General features: G+C 45.4%; 1 long non-coding RNA gene across 3 annotated transcripts in view; it reads left to right on the top strand.

Annotated features, from left to right (window-relative positions):
* Nucleotides 1-15,539, top strand: part of LOC117001949 — a 77,117-nt gene that overhangs the window by 43,150 nt on the left and 18,428 nt on the right. For 2 of the 3 annotated variants that reach the window (XR_004419190.1, XR_004419187.1), the window contains one exon: nt 10,976-11,083. The exons of the other annotated variant lie outside the window; for it this stretch is intronic. This is a non-coding gene — a long non-coding RNA (uncharacterized LOC117001949). The remainder of the gene's footprint in view (nt 1-10,975; nt 11,084-15,539) is intronic. 3 annotated transcript variants of the gene reach the window in all.

Consider the following 15,539-nt stretch of genomic DNA (forward strand, 5'->3'; position numbering starts at 1 on the left):
GCAACCCTGAGGAAAAGACAGCTCACAGACACAATATTAGTGTGCTTTTTTAACTTGGGGCTGATCTGAAAGCATTTTCCTGGGAGGTATTTGACATGGTGGGTTTGAAAGAAGAGAGAGTAAACTGGATTTGAGTAGAGGCGAGAGCTGGTGCATGGAGCATGGAAGGAAGTGAATGATAAGAGGAGAGCTTTGGAAGAAAGCTGGAGAGGAAAGGCTGGTCAAAGAAGAGGCTTGTTTTGCAGAGGGAAGAGGGTCACAATTAATATATGACCTATAGGCAGGCCCATGAAATACAGGAAATAATGGAAAGTTAAAATTGTCAAAGGAGGGAGCTGAGCCTTTATGCTTCTTTGTGCCTCTGAGAAGTATTTTGCTTCATGAGTATTGGATTCCCTCCAGAAATAATAATTCTGTTACCCCCAAAGCCTCAGGAGTGCCTGCACTGCTGTGCTGCCAGGGGAAGCCATGGGTGCCCTGCTGCTCTCTGTCTCCACAGCACAGGTTCTGCAGCAGCACTTCTCTTGCTCCAATATGTTCCTTTGGCTCTGGGCATTCCCAACAGCACTGTAAATATTGCATCAGCTCTGTCCATCTTCATCACAGCAGACACAGTGGAAAGATACTTGAGGAAACTGGAAACTTGCTTTTTTTCCCTCTGGATCCTTCTAAATGCTTCTGAGACTCACATGGTTGTTTCTTCTCCTACGGGTACAAAGACATGGAGGTGTGGTGTCATATTCACCACTGCTTTTGAATTGGGGAATGGAGCTGATTGTTTCAGCCTTTTTAGGAAAGGTCTCATCTGACTGTACCCACCAACTGCTGCTGTGCTGGGTCCTGTGCAGTTCTGTGAGGTGAAAACAGAGCAAGCAAAGGATGGCAATAAATCAGTTGTAAAGACGTTTACTGGGCTTTTAAGATCTTGGGAACATATTTTCTGCAGTGTAATTCAGCCAAATTTTACACAATATGTTTGCAAATAATTTACTCCTTTGTGCTCCAGGTCTTGGAAATTGCATCCTAGGGTCCTGCTCCAGTCCATATTGATGTACAGTTATTCCAGGCTAATATTGTACTAATATACAGTTATTGCAGTTTGTACCCGCAGAAAGCTTCTCTGCATTAACTTCACTTAAAAAAAACCCAAATCAAACCAAAACAAAAACAAAGAAACAAAAAACCCCTAATACTTTCCAAAAATTCAGAAAATGTATAACTTTGTATTATCAGGTAGTATTCTTACTATTTTTCATAGCAGCCTTCATTTGAATGCCTTCTGAATTGGCTTTATTTGAGGACTACTATAAACCAAGGTGCAGAATCTGATATTAATTACACATGTAGGGAGAACCTGGAAAACTTCAGCGTGTGGGCCTTGCCCTATGACACACAGAGTCTGTTCAGCTGTGGGTGTTAGAGGCTCTGGATGCAGTGCTTAGTGAAATCCTGGTTGTGCAGTGACCTCTAGAGCTGAGGAAGGACAGAGGCTGCTCTGAAGCTTTCTGCTGCTCTGTGACTGGCACCTGCAAGTGCTGTCAAAAGCAATCTGCCTAACTGGTACAGAGAAAGCCAAGGGCTTCCAGAAAAAAGTCAAACTTGTAACAACCTGTCCCCATTTTGTTATGAATGACAATCATGAGATAGCTTACATGTGCCAGTGATATCACAGACACATTCTTGAAAAAACCCAACAAAGGAAACCTAGAAATGTACAACTTCTGTGTGTGAAACATAGAATTCCCAGCATAGTTATTGCCAGAAGTTTAGCTATGGGTTGTTTTACTTGAAATTATTTCTACTTATTCCTCAATTTTCCTTGTTATGACTTCTTTTATTTCCTGTGCAAGGGTTCTAAATCATGTCTCCTGGTGGGGGATGAGTGCTGCTGATAAGCAGAGATTTTCCAAACAGAAAATCCTCCATCCAGAGGTGACTGTTGTTATATGCACTATGACACACTGTTAGGTTTAAAGGGTTTAAAATCAGAGCCCTGTTGCACTGGGTGCTACTTCATACTCTGGAACATCATCCCTGCTCCAAGGAGCTTCCATTTGTAGTGTCCCACTTGGGGACACCATTTGGCGAAGGAAGAGTGTTCTCTCTCTGCAGGATGGAGCAGCTTGGCTGGATCATGCAGGAAGTCTGGGGCAAATCCGGTTTTTCATCAAGCTGGTAAACTGCATCTGAGTTGGTAACCTCAACATTGCCATTTCTTTCAAACAATAGGTTTGGAATTCTCCAGAATTACAAAGTTGTTGTAAATTAAACCAGGAAAGATTAATGAGATCCTCAAAGGTTTTAGCAGAATTTCCACTAAATCCAAGTGAGGTGTAATTATGTTTTGCTTGTGGAATAAGCTTCTGTGTTCCAGGCTGACATAGTCACATAGTTCCTGGTTACTGCAAAAGGAGTTTAAGGAATGCTACAAGCAATCCCTGCAGTCATGGTCTGACTTTCCTGCACCTTTACTTCAAACTGTTCTGTCCTCTTGGCCCACACACAGACTCCTCTGTAAAAAGTGATGTTTGGCCACAAATATGCTTCTCCAAATAGGTGTGTTAGCTAAAACTTGATTTTTGTTTTCTTCTTTCTTGTTATGTGATCCATTTTGCATGGTGCTGATGACACTGGGACACAGCACAGCCATGGGGCAGGGCAGCCTGGTGGCACTGGGACACAGCACAGCCATGGGGCAGGGCAGCCTGGTGGCATTGGGACACTGCACAGCCATGGGACAGGGCTCTGTGCTGGTGACACTGGAGCACAGGGCTTTGTGCTGGTGACACTGGGACGCAGCACAGCCATGGAGCAGCCTGGTGGCACTGGGACACAGCACAGCCATGGGGCAGGGCAGCCTGGTGGCATTGGGACACTGCACAGCCATGGGACAGGGCTCTGTGCTGGTGACACTGGAGCACAGGGCTTTGTGCTGGTGACACTGGGATGCAGCACAGCCATGGAGCAGCCTGGTGGCACTGGGACACAGCACAGCCATGGGGCAGGGCAGCCTGGTGGCATTGGGACACTGCACAGCCATGGGACAGGGCTCTGTGCTGGTGACACTGGAGCACAGGGCTTTGTGCTGGTGACACTGGGACGCAGCACAGCCATGGAGCAGCCTGGTGGCACTGGGACACAGCACAGCCATGGGACAGAGACACAGCACAGCTGTGGGGCAGGGCTCTGCTGGGGCTGCTCCCACCTGGCTCAGTCTGCTGTGCTCAGACACTTGTGCCTGTCAAAAATCAGCTCTGAGCAGCTGCTCCCAAACATCTTTGGGATCCCTTTGGAACAAAGGCTGCAAGCTTAGTGACAGAGAGACATTTGACACTCAGAATGGCAACTGTGCTGTTGTGTGCTTCTCTGTGAATGAGCAAAAACCAATCGTGAGATGCTGTTAATTAGCACTGCCAGGGGGACAAGGAGACTGGCCTCCCCAGGGACACTTACTCATCAAGTAAAAACGTGTCCCCTCATTCTGCAGATGAGGTGTGTGACAGGGTGTGTGCTGTGGGGACTGGACACCACAGAATGCTGGGTGGGCTCTGCCAAAAGGCTCCAGACTGGGCTCCTTCCCCAGGAGCAGCCCTGTAAGCTTTGTAGAATACACACAGGTTCAGATGCTATGGAGTCAGCCTGGCTCTTGTCCTTCCAAAACCAGAATAATTATGTTTCTACACAAACACTAACTGTTTTCTTTGCTTCCAACAAAATTTGCTTAAAAACGTATTGTAAAAAACAAAAGAACTAGCAAAATAGAAATCAGTGGTGTTACTTGACATGTATCATGTTACCTACTTCTGCAGGGCTCCAAGCATGCTCAGCACTGCTCTCAATTTTTCATTCCCCAGCATGAAAACAGCAGCTTTTTCAAAGAGCAAATATAGCAAAAATAAGCAAGAAGAGGGTCTGGTGAAGCAAATGCTTGATATAGTCAAGGGCTCAATTATGCATCAGTGAATTCAATTTATAGAGCAGAGAGCATCAGTCCTGGACAAAGTCAGTCTCGCACACAGAGCACTGAAGTGCATGCTGACAGGATGAATTAAATAGAGTGCTGGCCACGAGTCACTTCTTCCAAAAGGTAATTTGATTTGCTCCTACAAAAATTAGGACTCCAGAAGTGGAATATTTACATCTCTTGCTTGAAATCACTTGGAACATGTGGGGGAAAAAACTCCAAGCAAACATGTTTATTATTGGGTGGCTTGTTTTGTGGTGAAAACTCTTCCTTGGATAAAAGGGTATCTCTTCATAAGTTAACTGAGTGAGCAGACACCCCTTCACAGAATCTAAGCATATTGGACTATGTCAGTGAAAAAATTTTTCCCCAGATGTGTTTTGATACAAGCGAGCGGTTTGTGTGACATTTGGATAATGCAAATGGTACATAGGACTAAGGAGCATCACAAGCATAGCATAAGGAGCATCTTTATCTGTTTCTCTTCATTACAGGGCCAAGAAAATCTTATTTGTGAGAGTGATAAAGTTGGTCCTTGCGTTCTTGGTACCATGTGCCGGCTTTAATGCACAGCATCAAGCATCACAAATTATAAAAGAACGGTGTTGAAGGCTCAGAATGAGGTCAGGTGTGTTTCTCTTTGCTTTTGTATGACAATAAAAGCTCTTGCATGACTGTGGTCTGCCTACATGTGACCCTAGGAAGCCCATACACCTTATCCTGTGTTGTTGCAGACAACCAAATTCTGGTTTTCAAGCATTCCCCTACAGGCTTGTGCATCTGAACTGGTTAGGTTTGTCCCATTACTCCTGTTGGCAGGAGGATTATCTTCCAGAACCGCTTGTCTGATCTGGAGATTTTTGCTTTGGTCTTGGAAAAACTTTCATAGAAGCAGAATGCATCAAGCAGGCAAAACTAGGAGATTTTTGCTTCAAATGCAGAGGACTAGAGAGTTGCAATCAAACTGCCTTAGCCCTTCAGTTTGACTGAAGCCTTGAAGTTCCATCTCAGATCCTGGATGATGAAACACCGGTTTGCTGCCAAAAGAAGGGAAACTGCATTTCTGTCTGATGTGTTCTGCTAGAAAAGCTGCTCTCGGTTCCTGTGAAGTGCCACAGAGGTGAGCAGGCACAGAGTGAGTTGTGATGAAGGACTCTGTTCTGTGGCCTTTCACAAGCCTCCCCACCCATATGTAAAAGGCTTGCAGATGGTTTGGATCTTGCCCAAAACACAATGCCTCCCTCATCTTCTCCTTCCCCAGCTTCATTCCTAATGAGTTGGCAGCTCCCCTGAGGTTGGTAACAATGTGTTGACATCAGCCCTTGTTTTTCTGTGGCCTGAGCGATGTGCTTGGCACATGAGCGAGGGGCAGGTTATTGCAGTGAGCTGCACAGTGTGCTTCGGAGATATTTTTCACTCCGTTGTTGGCAGGGCCCCAGGCTACTGCGGCTTACTCCATTGACTCTTTCACTTGCATTTCCAATTTAGTCTGCATGAAAGCTCAATCTATCACAGGCAGCCTTTCCACTGGGCCATTAATTCTCCCTGACTGCCTGATTGACTGGGCTCCTGTGCTGCATCACTCTGGAGGTTAATAGGAATGCTAGAAATGCAAGAAACAGCTCACGTGGTGACTTAAAAAAACTACAAAAGGAAGGAAAGAAATGATAGCCAATTTGTCAAGATTCATCCAGTGAGTGAGTTCACCTCCTCTGAGTTATCCAGAATTGCCTTTGACTGGTGGCAGCCTTAATGGACCGATTGTCACTTTGATTGACAACCCTACAGCAGAGTCTAATGACGGTGCAATAAATTAAATGAGGTTGCAATGCCAGTGGTGGTTCAGGGCTGTCAGCAGGTACATCCAAACTGCAGAGCAAGAGTGGGTCTGAGGCTGTGCTGGAGCCCAGCCCTGGCTGCAGCTCCTCCCTTTGTGCTGCCATGTGCCAGCCTGACCCAGGGCTGTCCCAGGGCACCCCGGGCTGGATGAATGGTGCCAGCCTGACCCCAGGGCACCCAGGGCTGGTGCCAGCTTGACATTGTAGTTTGCATCAATTTTTTTTTTTTTTTTACTGGATACTGAGGAAGACTGAGAAGCAGAGAAGGGTTACATGTCTTCTGCCTGGGATTGAAAAGGAGCTTAATTCCTGAACTTCCCTTCAGCTCCTCCTTCTCTCACTGTTCCATGTCTTCCTTTCCACAAAACCAGGCGTGGGTGCTGTGCAGTTACTGGTGCTCTCTGCCTGGTTCATTCTGGTAGGAGCCTGAAGAAGGAGGGAAGTGGAGAGGTGGTCTCCGAAGAGGGGATATATAAAGTGGTTGTAAAGTGGTAACTGCTCCTGCAGGTTTGGCAAGAGTGATAGTGCCTCCTGTTATATTTGTCTTCCATAAGGTTCTTCTAACATTTTAGGTACTCAAACATTTCTGCTTTCTTTTTCTAACTCTGTGTACTGCAGTTCTCTGGCAAGGCGAGAAGTTCTTCAGGATCTGTTCTTCAACTGCTGAATTGGTATTGGTTTGGTGTTCTTTGCTTGGTTATGGTCTTGTTTGAAGTGATTGTTTGACAATAATTTGGGTGTGGTACACAGTCCACATCAAACTTCCCTCTGGCAAACACTTGGGTGTTCGTGTCCTTTTGGTAACAATGGCGCTAAGGCCAAAGAGTAAAGCTGAAAGGCAAAATTGCTCACAGCCCAAGAGGGATGTGGCTCTGTGGGAGGTTCAAAGGGAGCAATTTGGGCAAGGAAAGCAGCATCTTGTTGTCTTCTGTTGGGAGTAAACAGAGGAAAAGTTGCCACTGCCTTCATTTCCTCACAAAAACATTCGGCAGCTGAATTTTTGATGGAGGGGAGAGAAGATCGATTATTTCTTTCTCAGCCTTTACTGTCAAGTGAAGTGTTCTCTCAAGTCAGCATTACTTTCTGCACCTGCAGGACATTGCCATCAGCTTTTATATCAGTAAGGCTGCTCCAATTCTTTCCTTCTGATTTTATGGAAACAGTTCTGTGTGATCCCTATGCTGTAACTTGTGCAGTTCCAAAGGCAGCAGTATGTGTGAGATCTCCCACAGCCACAGGAACAGAACTGTTTCTAGAGCCATCTATTTGTGTAACTCCACGTGCCAGTCCCAGAGGGAGTGCAGGCTTCTGGAATTGTGTATCCTCACATGTAAGAAGAAAAGTGGTCATGAGGATGACAGATGCAATTTGAATCTGTAGATAAGCAGAACTTCTCAGACTGATAGTGGTAGGGGATAATTTGGGAACTGAATAGATCATTCCTCTCAGAACAGCACTTTTAGACTCTGCATGCATAGGTTTTCATACCAGGAACTAAGTCTGTAGGCAAAAAAAAATGTTGGTTTATATTTTTACAAAATACATTTGTTTGACAAATTGATAGTTGTGCAGTTCATAATTAGTCAAATTAGAACCAGATTGCCTTTTATCAGCTTGGTTTCCTATGCAGAATAAGCTGTTCTGATTTCATCCTGTGCATGCACTCTTGGACAGTTGCCTGTATACGAACTAGCTAAAATGCCCAAGCTTCTGTGTGAGAAAAAGGCTCACACTCCTTTGTGAAAGTTCTTGTTTTACTGGCAGTGCAGCCAGTCAGGCAGCTCTTGGGGAGATCCCCAGAGCCTTTCTTTTCCTCTCGGGTTTGTTATTTAAATGCACTGAGGTAAATACAAACAACCTCATCTGCTGGAGTTGCAGTAAGTAGCAAACTGTCCTCTTATACCATGCACAGCTCTCATAGGAACCCTGTTCTTTTCATTTATGACTAAGTAGAAAAGGATGGGTTTAGAAAAAAAATATCTCAGCTGAACAAAGTGAGAGAATCAAACACAGGTGCTGAAACTGAACTTCATTAATATTTTTGTTAGGCTAAGGAGACTGCATGTAGAAGTTTATATAGTTTCAGAGCACAGTGATGTTTATATGGTTTCCTTTTACACAGAGCAAAAGAGTAAGCTTTTAGTCTCGTTAAGTTAACAATAGAGAGGAGAGAAAAGCTGAATCTCCAGGGGAGCATTGCGTGTTTGCTGTCTGCAGATATGTGCATTGAGCTGAACAGGTTCAGAGGCACAGTTCAAAGAAAAAAGGGCTACCACAGCTCTGCAGCTTGTGTGGGGTGATGCATTCAGTCTCTTTGCACACTGATTTTTCACAACAGCATTTGAGGGGGAGGAAAATTCACGTGGGCAAACCTAACTTTGGAAGGAAAAAAATGAGCAATCCTTCCAAACTGAAGCAAGTTAGATGCTCAAAGCAATAGCTCCTAGCCCAAGGCAGGCAGGGAAGTCACATGAGAGATTCAGAGCCTGAAATTCCCATCTGTCCTGTGGACCAGACCCCAGTGGGGACTGTAGCTACCAGTGGTGTGTGGTAGGTACCAGCTGTGTCTGCAGTGCAGCAGAGAGCTCACAGCAGTTGGCACAGAGCAGAGCTGGTGGTGCCAGAACTTGGCACATCCACATCTCAGCTGCAGGCAGGGCTGGAGCTGCTCTCTGGGTACTCCCAAACTGCAGCTGCAACCTGAGCACTGCAGTTGGACTGCATTTCCTTCCACTGCTCCAAGTTTCGTTTGTATTTAATGAAATATTGTATTTAGTCTTTAAGGACTAATATCATTGCCAAGGCAGTCTGTCTGAGGAACTTTCTTTCAGAGACACATAAAGAAAACCCTAACAGAAGAGCAGGTGTTTAACTATGTGTCCAACCACTGCACCAGTCTTGAAATGAATCACATTTTGATTTCTGAACCACTTCTGTATCTAGAAAATGGATGGGGGTTTATTTGGTGTTGCAGATCTTAACTTCCTTGGACTCTTATAATCCAGAAACCAGTGGTTTACTTTTTGGGTTTTGTTTTGGTTTTTTTTTTTTTTTTTTAGTTAGCAGAAGAAAGGAAGTGTTAACTTTCATTTCTTTTTCAAACATTTCACGTTTGCCTTCATTTCCTTATGGAGTGCGAAGCAGTTGCAGATCTGAGTACAGTGCTCTAACTTTGCTGCTGTTGACTGTATTACGTCTGGATATGCAAGTCTTGCAAACTTTGTATCTACAGAGCTTCTGGCAATACTTTAATGCCATTTTATGATTTTCTTTTTGCCTCATTGGCCTTGTGAAATGTATGTTAATAGTGTCAGAGATTTTTAAAGGGTACATACTGCTTATTCAGTATCTCCAAAGACTAGTAGAAAAACAGTTCACCTTGGCAATGAAGGTTGCTTCTACCAAGATAAATTTATTTGCTTTTGAAGCTGACAAAGTGATTTCTTGGTGTCTGATATATGGTGATGACTTGTACTTTGAGTTGCTCTTTGTCTGTATACCCATGTGGGATTTTTTATAAGAATCTTGAAATTTTTCTGAAATGAAAGAAGAGTTATGTTGAGAAGGGAATTTGTGTGCTTTACGTCTTTGGTGGCAAAAATAACATGGACAAATCTGTTTCCTGTCAAATAGTGAGATTTTCCAAGAGCCTAAAATCTCTCCTCTCCTGAAAATAGAGCAACAGTGAGGAATTTCACATTTAGGAAATAGCACAGTAAGAGGAGTTTTCCAGCCATGACACATGCTGCTAATATCTTGTATAGTTTTGAGCAATTCCTCACGAGGTCCTGAATCATGTTATAAAGTCAGCCACTAGGAATAATAGTACTAAAGATGCAAAGAGTTTATGAGCCATCTAAAAATCCATGTCCACTTCTGTACTCAGTTTAACTGGGCCTCAGGGAGTGCTGCCAGCTTTTAGCTCAGTAGATGACAGGTCCTAGGAAGCTTTCCTAGCACATTCGGAAAAGAAATTATTGGAGACCAAAAAGCACTGAAGGTCCCAGATGGGCCAGAAGTGACTGGGATAGTTCCTGTTGGCTCAGCTAATGGAAATAGTTGTTCTCAGGCAGATTTTGCTCTTTCTGCCCCTGGTTTAAATCCAGAACTTCACTCAAATGGAAGCAGAGCAGGTGAGCTGAAAATGAGGCTTCATGGACTCACCCTGTAAGAGCTCTCTCTTTTTCTGCCCACACTGTAAAGCTCAGGGCACTGTGGCTGCAGCTGTGCTCGGGAACTTCCAGTCTGCACTGGGAGCTCTTCTTGTCCCCAGGGTGCTGGGTGCTACACTTCTGCTGCAGGAACTTTCCCCACTGTGTTCCTGGTCTTGGCTCACACCAGCCTGGGGTGAGCTCAGCGGAGCTGTGCTCAGCTCTGTCCTTGTGAGCAGGACCCAGACACTGCCTCGAGCTTCTTGTAGCTCAGCAAGCCTTGGGAAGCAGCTGCACTTCACTGGCACCCAGCTGCTCCTGGCCGAGGGGAAAGAGTCACAGAGCAGTTTCAGTCATTCAGAAATCAACTGCTTCTCAAAAACTTCACAGCAGCAAGCGGCTGGATCCCTGACTCCTGGGAAATACAATTTCTGCTGTTCTTGTGTCACTGGGGCAGGACAGGGAAGAATCTATCACTTCACTTTAATTCATTGTTTCCATATCCAGTACTTCTAAATCTGCCTTTTGTAGCTCAGATTAGCAGTGCCTTCCTTTAGGGAGCTTTTATATTGCAAAAAATATTTTTCTGGTTTGCTATTTTTGCTGCAGACATAATGTGAACAGAGAATGATGGGGTTTGCATGCCTGGAGTGAGACTTAACTTAAAACTTTCATTTATTCATACAAAGAAAATTCCAAATTCCATTTTTGCCTGCCCAACTAGGAAAATGCTTTTGTTAATTCTAGTAATTATTACATTTTTCATTAGTCTACCAGTTTCATCTAATCTGGTCTTTCCTATTTTACTCCATAAACTCTATACTGGGTAGAAAAAGTCTTGCGCTTGAGTGGAAATTATTTATGTATGCATGTTCTCCCTCCCACCTGATCTCCACTTTTTCTTTATCTGAATTGCAGTGTGACTGATGATCTCACTTCTACCAAAGTCAAGAAAAATGCTGCTGTTGGCCTCCCTGGGCACACAGTGTAGGAATAATTTGTGTCACCTCTTTCTTCCACAGAGAAGAAAAAGTTTTGTTCTGTTGGATCAAAGTCTCCCTTTGGCCAAAATCATCAGGTAAAATGGCACTAACAGCATTTCTGGATGGGGGGATCTGTGACCACATCAGGTGAGTGTGTCCTGATAAACCTCTCCATGGCCCCAGTGCCCCCTACAACTCTTTCCTCTTGGTCCCTCTTTCCCTCCCTTTCTGACTTTGAAGTGGGAAGTTTAAAACACTAAACTGTGCCCTGCCATGGATTGAGAGTAGGGTCAAGTTTTCTAAGGCCTGTTAGTCCGGGAGCAGGGAGTCCTGTATGGGGGAGAGGAGTTTCCTGGGACAATTTGGTGTGTGAGCTAGGCTGTGGGCTGTGCTGGTGTACTGCAGCCCAGGGCTGTGCTGGCAGAGGGAAGGGACCCTGCCAGCTCTATTTTACCTGGAAAAGGCTCTGCCTGCAGCCTAGGGAGTGGCTCTTGTCCTCAGCTCCTCTCCTTGCCTGTGCAGTGCTCCCAGGCATGAGCTGAGGGCCATGTGCTGCCTGAAGTGAAGGCTGCACTTTCTCTTTGACTTGGACTGGGCTTCTGGGATACTTCCCTCCCAAGTTTCCATTGCTAACCATGCATCTGCTCTGCTCTGGGCTCTCCACTCTGCCATGCTGCAGTGTTTCCTTGGGCTTCACTGGAGCTGTTCCTGACTGCTGTTATATGAGGGGAGAGGGCCCAGTGGCACCAAAGTAGCTCAGTGGGGTCACCAGGTTTGCTCTGGGATTCTGAGAACAGGACAACATGAGCAGATGCCCTTCAGACTGTAAAGATGCTCAGCTGCTGCTCTGTGTAGCTGCCCTGGCAGCTGGCAGGCAGGCACTGCACTTCTGTCTCAAATGCAGCCTTGGTCCTGAGCCCAGGCCTTGCTTCTCTCTGCTGCAAACCTCTGAAACATCCAGAGGCAGCTGCCATACCCTATGTCTCCTTAACTGCTAAATTACAGTAATTTCACGATTACAAGCTGCACCATTTTGACAAAAGTTTTGGTCCGTACCCAGAAGTGCGGCCTGTATTCCGGAGCGGCTAATATGTGAACAATATTCTAAAAGTTGCCAACCCGGAAGTGAGAGCCCGCGGCAGCCCCAAGCCAAGCTGGAGCCCGGCCAGCCCCGGCAGAGGTGGGAAAGCCTGGCAGAGGCAGGGCCGGCAGCGCGGCGGGGAAGCCCAGCAGAGCCGTGGCTAACAGTGCGGGGGAGCCCAGCAGAACCGGGGCTAGCAGCATTGGGGAGCCCGGCAGAACCGGGGCTAGCAGCGTTGGGGAGCCCGGCAGAACCGGGGCTAGCAGTGCAGGGGAGCCCAGCAGAACCGGGGCCAGCAGCGTGGGGGAGCCCGGTGGCGCAGGGGAGCACGGCAGAGCCGGACCAGGGCGAGCAAACGGGGCAGCGGCGGTGCAGACGGGAGTGGGGGGCGAGGAGCCTGGCGGCGGCAGCACGGCCCGGCCAGCCCCGAGCGGCCCCACCGAGCTGTGGCACCAAGCTGGGCCACCCGGCCCCGTTGGCAACCATGAGTGGGCCGAGCCTGCCTGGCCCCGCCCCGAGCCAGTAAACCCCGCTATGCCACGATCCTGTTACTAATTGGCAAATTTGTGAAAGTTGCACACGGATCCTTGCTACGAATGAAAGTGCGGCTAATAATCCGTTGCGGCGTATGTATGGACGAGGACCTAAACGTTGTCGACACCCCAGAAATGCGGTTTATAATCTGTGCGGCTTACAATTGTGAAATTACTGTACTTTGTTCCTGTCTTGCTCCTCATCATGTCCTGCAATTTCCTGTTGATTCTAATCTGTACTGCTGTCATCTTCTTTGTCTGATCTGTGTTGCTGTCACCTTCTCTACTTCAATCCTGAATAATCTGATAGAAGTTAAAGAAAGTGGTTTTTCATTCTTACATTTTTATGTAGCAGTTCCAGCTAGTGTGCAATAGAGCACTTGTGTATCAAGAATAGACAGGCAGGAATATGCACAATAAATAGCAATGCTCATTAATGCTATGTGTTTTTCTACTGTGAGAATTCTCTGTCTCCTAATTACTTTTCCTTCTTCAGAATCAATTAGTTTAATATGGTAACAGGGATTTATGGTGGTGCTGCCAAACCATGTATGTCTCAATCTCCATAGATTCCCAGCATGACTTTTTGTTATGCACTGGGGTGTGACAGATGTGTGACATTATTCAAACCTCTTCCACTTTTCTCTGTCTTTGGGCCAGGATCAGTTTAAAAACCATGGGCCAGCAATAACAGTGCATTAACTTGTCCTTTCTTGGTCCTGCAAAGATTCCTATGTGCTCTGGTGTTCAGATGCAAACAGGTCCATTGAACCTGCCTGGACTGAGTAGAGATAAGGAAAAACATGGGATTAAATCTTGCAGGACTGGGACCTTAAACCTGAGCAGAGCACAAGGATACAGCAGCTGTAAACCCAGTCTAGTCTGGGCAGTGTTCCTGAGTGCAGAGTGCTTTATAGGAAATTGTGACACATCCATGATGCTCCTCAGAGCTCCAAATCACCTGGAGACATTTCTGCAGTGGCAAATATTTCTCCTAACCTTCTTCCAGCCTGGGTTCTAATGACTGGGACATGAGATTGAGCATGAGGTTTTGAACAGAGTTTGAACAGACACTTACTCTGCAGATTGCTAGACCTGTGATACTGATGGATGTTATTATTTTGGCTGTGCTGCACTGTCAGCACTTCCCATACCACAGATTTTTGTATTGTGACCAAGATGTGCAGTGCCAGCTGAAACTGTTGGCAGCTGAATGGGACACATTTGGGATTTTTGGCACTTGCTCATGATGATTTGGGGCTGGGTTTGAGCATTCCAGCTGACCTCTGTACAATATTCAGCTGGGACAGGATTTGCAATTTTAAACTTTACATTCAATATTTTTTCCTTTGTTAATGAAACAGTGACTAGTCAGAAACCTCAGAGCTGCTGTCTGAAGCTATCTGGGATGTCTAGAAGAGAACACTGAATGTGATGACTTGCAGGATTTGTGACAAGGACTGTGCTGGCGTAACCTTGTCAACCACAGGGGGCATTATTTACTTTTGCACACCTTCTTGGGTTATGTCTTAGCATATGTATTGTATTCATATAGAAACTTCTCCCAGGAAGAGTTTGGAAGAGCAATCCCTAGTTCTGGAATAATTGTTCAAGCTTCAATTTTGTTTTCTATTTATACACCTGCTGCAGTTGTTTTATCTGAAGATACACAGAGCATTTTCTGAGCAGCATTCAGGATGCTGTCCTTTCAGACCTTTGCTGATGTTCTTTATTGATAGTGCTGCATCTGAGCATAAGCTACATTTTATGGTTGGATGGAAGATTGTTATCTGGGCATTTATCATTTCACACAAATCTTCTCTCTCTGTAGTCAGTGAAGTGAATGTGGCTTTTACATCACTGGTTTGTGTTAGCACCTCCACTCCTCTGTGGCATTTCAAATCACAGCTGGCCCAGTTCTACTCTATTCTGGGCCACTGGAGGGTCCTGATACATTGATTGGAAGCTGGTCTGAGACCAGGAAGAGGTAAAGGATTAGGTTTGTTCTGAGCTCTGTCCATCTAACCCTTCCTCAGCAGTGGCAGTATCTAGGCTTTAGTGTGGGTTTGTCCTTGAAAAAAAACATAAAAACAATAGCTATAGAGTGTGTTTTATCATATAATCATGTTAGAGGATCCTAGCACTGAGGAGGAGAGTAGATTATTTCAGGGATTAGTCATAGGGTGAATGTTATACTAATGGAAGACTTGGATTAATATTGGGGAAGAAATAATCTTGCTACTGCAGTCCAGTGGGAGAGAAAGGAAATGCAAGGACTATTGATTGGCTTATTTTAAAAGGGCTAAGAAATATATTCTCCCAATAACAATCTTTCTTTGGTTAAATCACCCAGACATCATTTGCCTAGTTAGACTGAAGAAATACGTAAATACAGCATTTATTGCATCTGCATTAAGACCTGGCACAAATGCCTACCTACTTTTGGAAAAGTACTGACATTTGAATGCACACTTAGAACAAAACATCTGTTCAGAAGTTATGCTGAAATGTAGGTCGCTCATGAGCTGTTGTAAATGTTGCCTTGCAGAGCATCCTTTGACACCTTTGAGTGCTTTGCAGTGCCCAGCAGCAGCTCTGCAGCATTTCTGTGCTGCTCTCCAGCCCAGTGTGGGCTGCAGTGCTGGGGCTCAGAGAGTTCATGTCCAGCCATGTGCTCACCTCACACAGATGAGATCTGTGCTCAGCTGGCATCACCCACTGCAGAGCAGACACTGAAATGGAAACACTTGGGCAGATGCAGAAGCAGGTGGTTTACATGTTGCTGGGTTTTATTGCCTCTAATGCAGCATTCATTTAAACTACAGTAATTTCATGCACTTCCGGGTTCAGACCAAAATTTTAGTCAAAATGGTGCAGCTTATAAACGTGAAATTACTGTACAGTCTTTAATTCCTTATGTTCTTTTGAAAAGCAGTAGAAGCTGTATGAAAACTGTCCAATTTTCTTTGTGATTTCATCTTCAGAGGAA

Source organism: Catharus ustulatus, chromosome 12, assembly GCF_009819885.2.
Source record: "Catharus ustulatus isolate bCatUst1 chromosome 12, bCatUst1.pri.v2, whole genome shotgun sequence".
Classification (NCBI taxonomy): domain Eukaryota; kingdom Metazoa; phylum Chordata; class Aves; order Passeriformes; family Turdidae; genus Catharus; species Catharus ustulatus.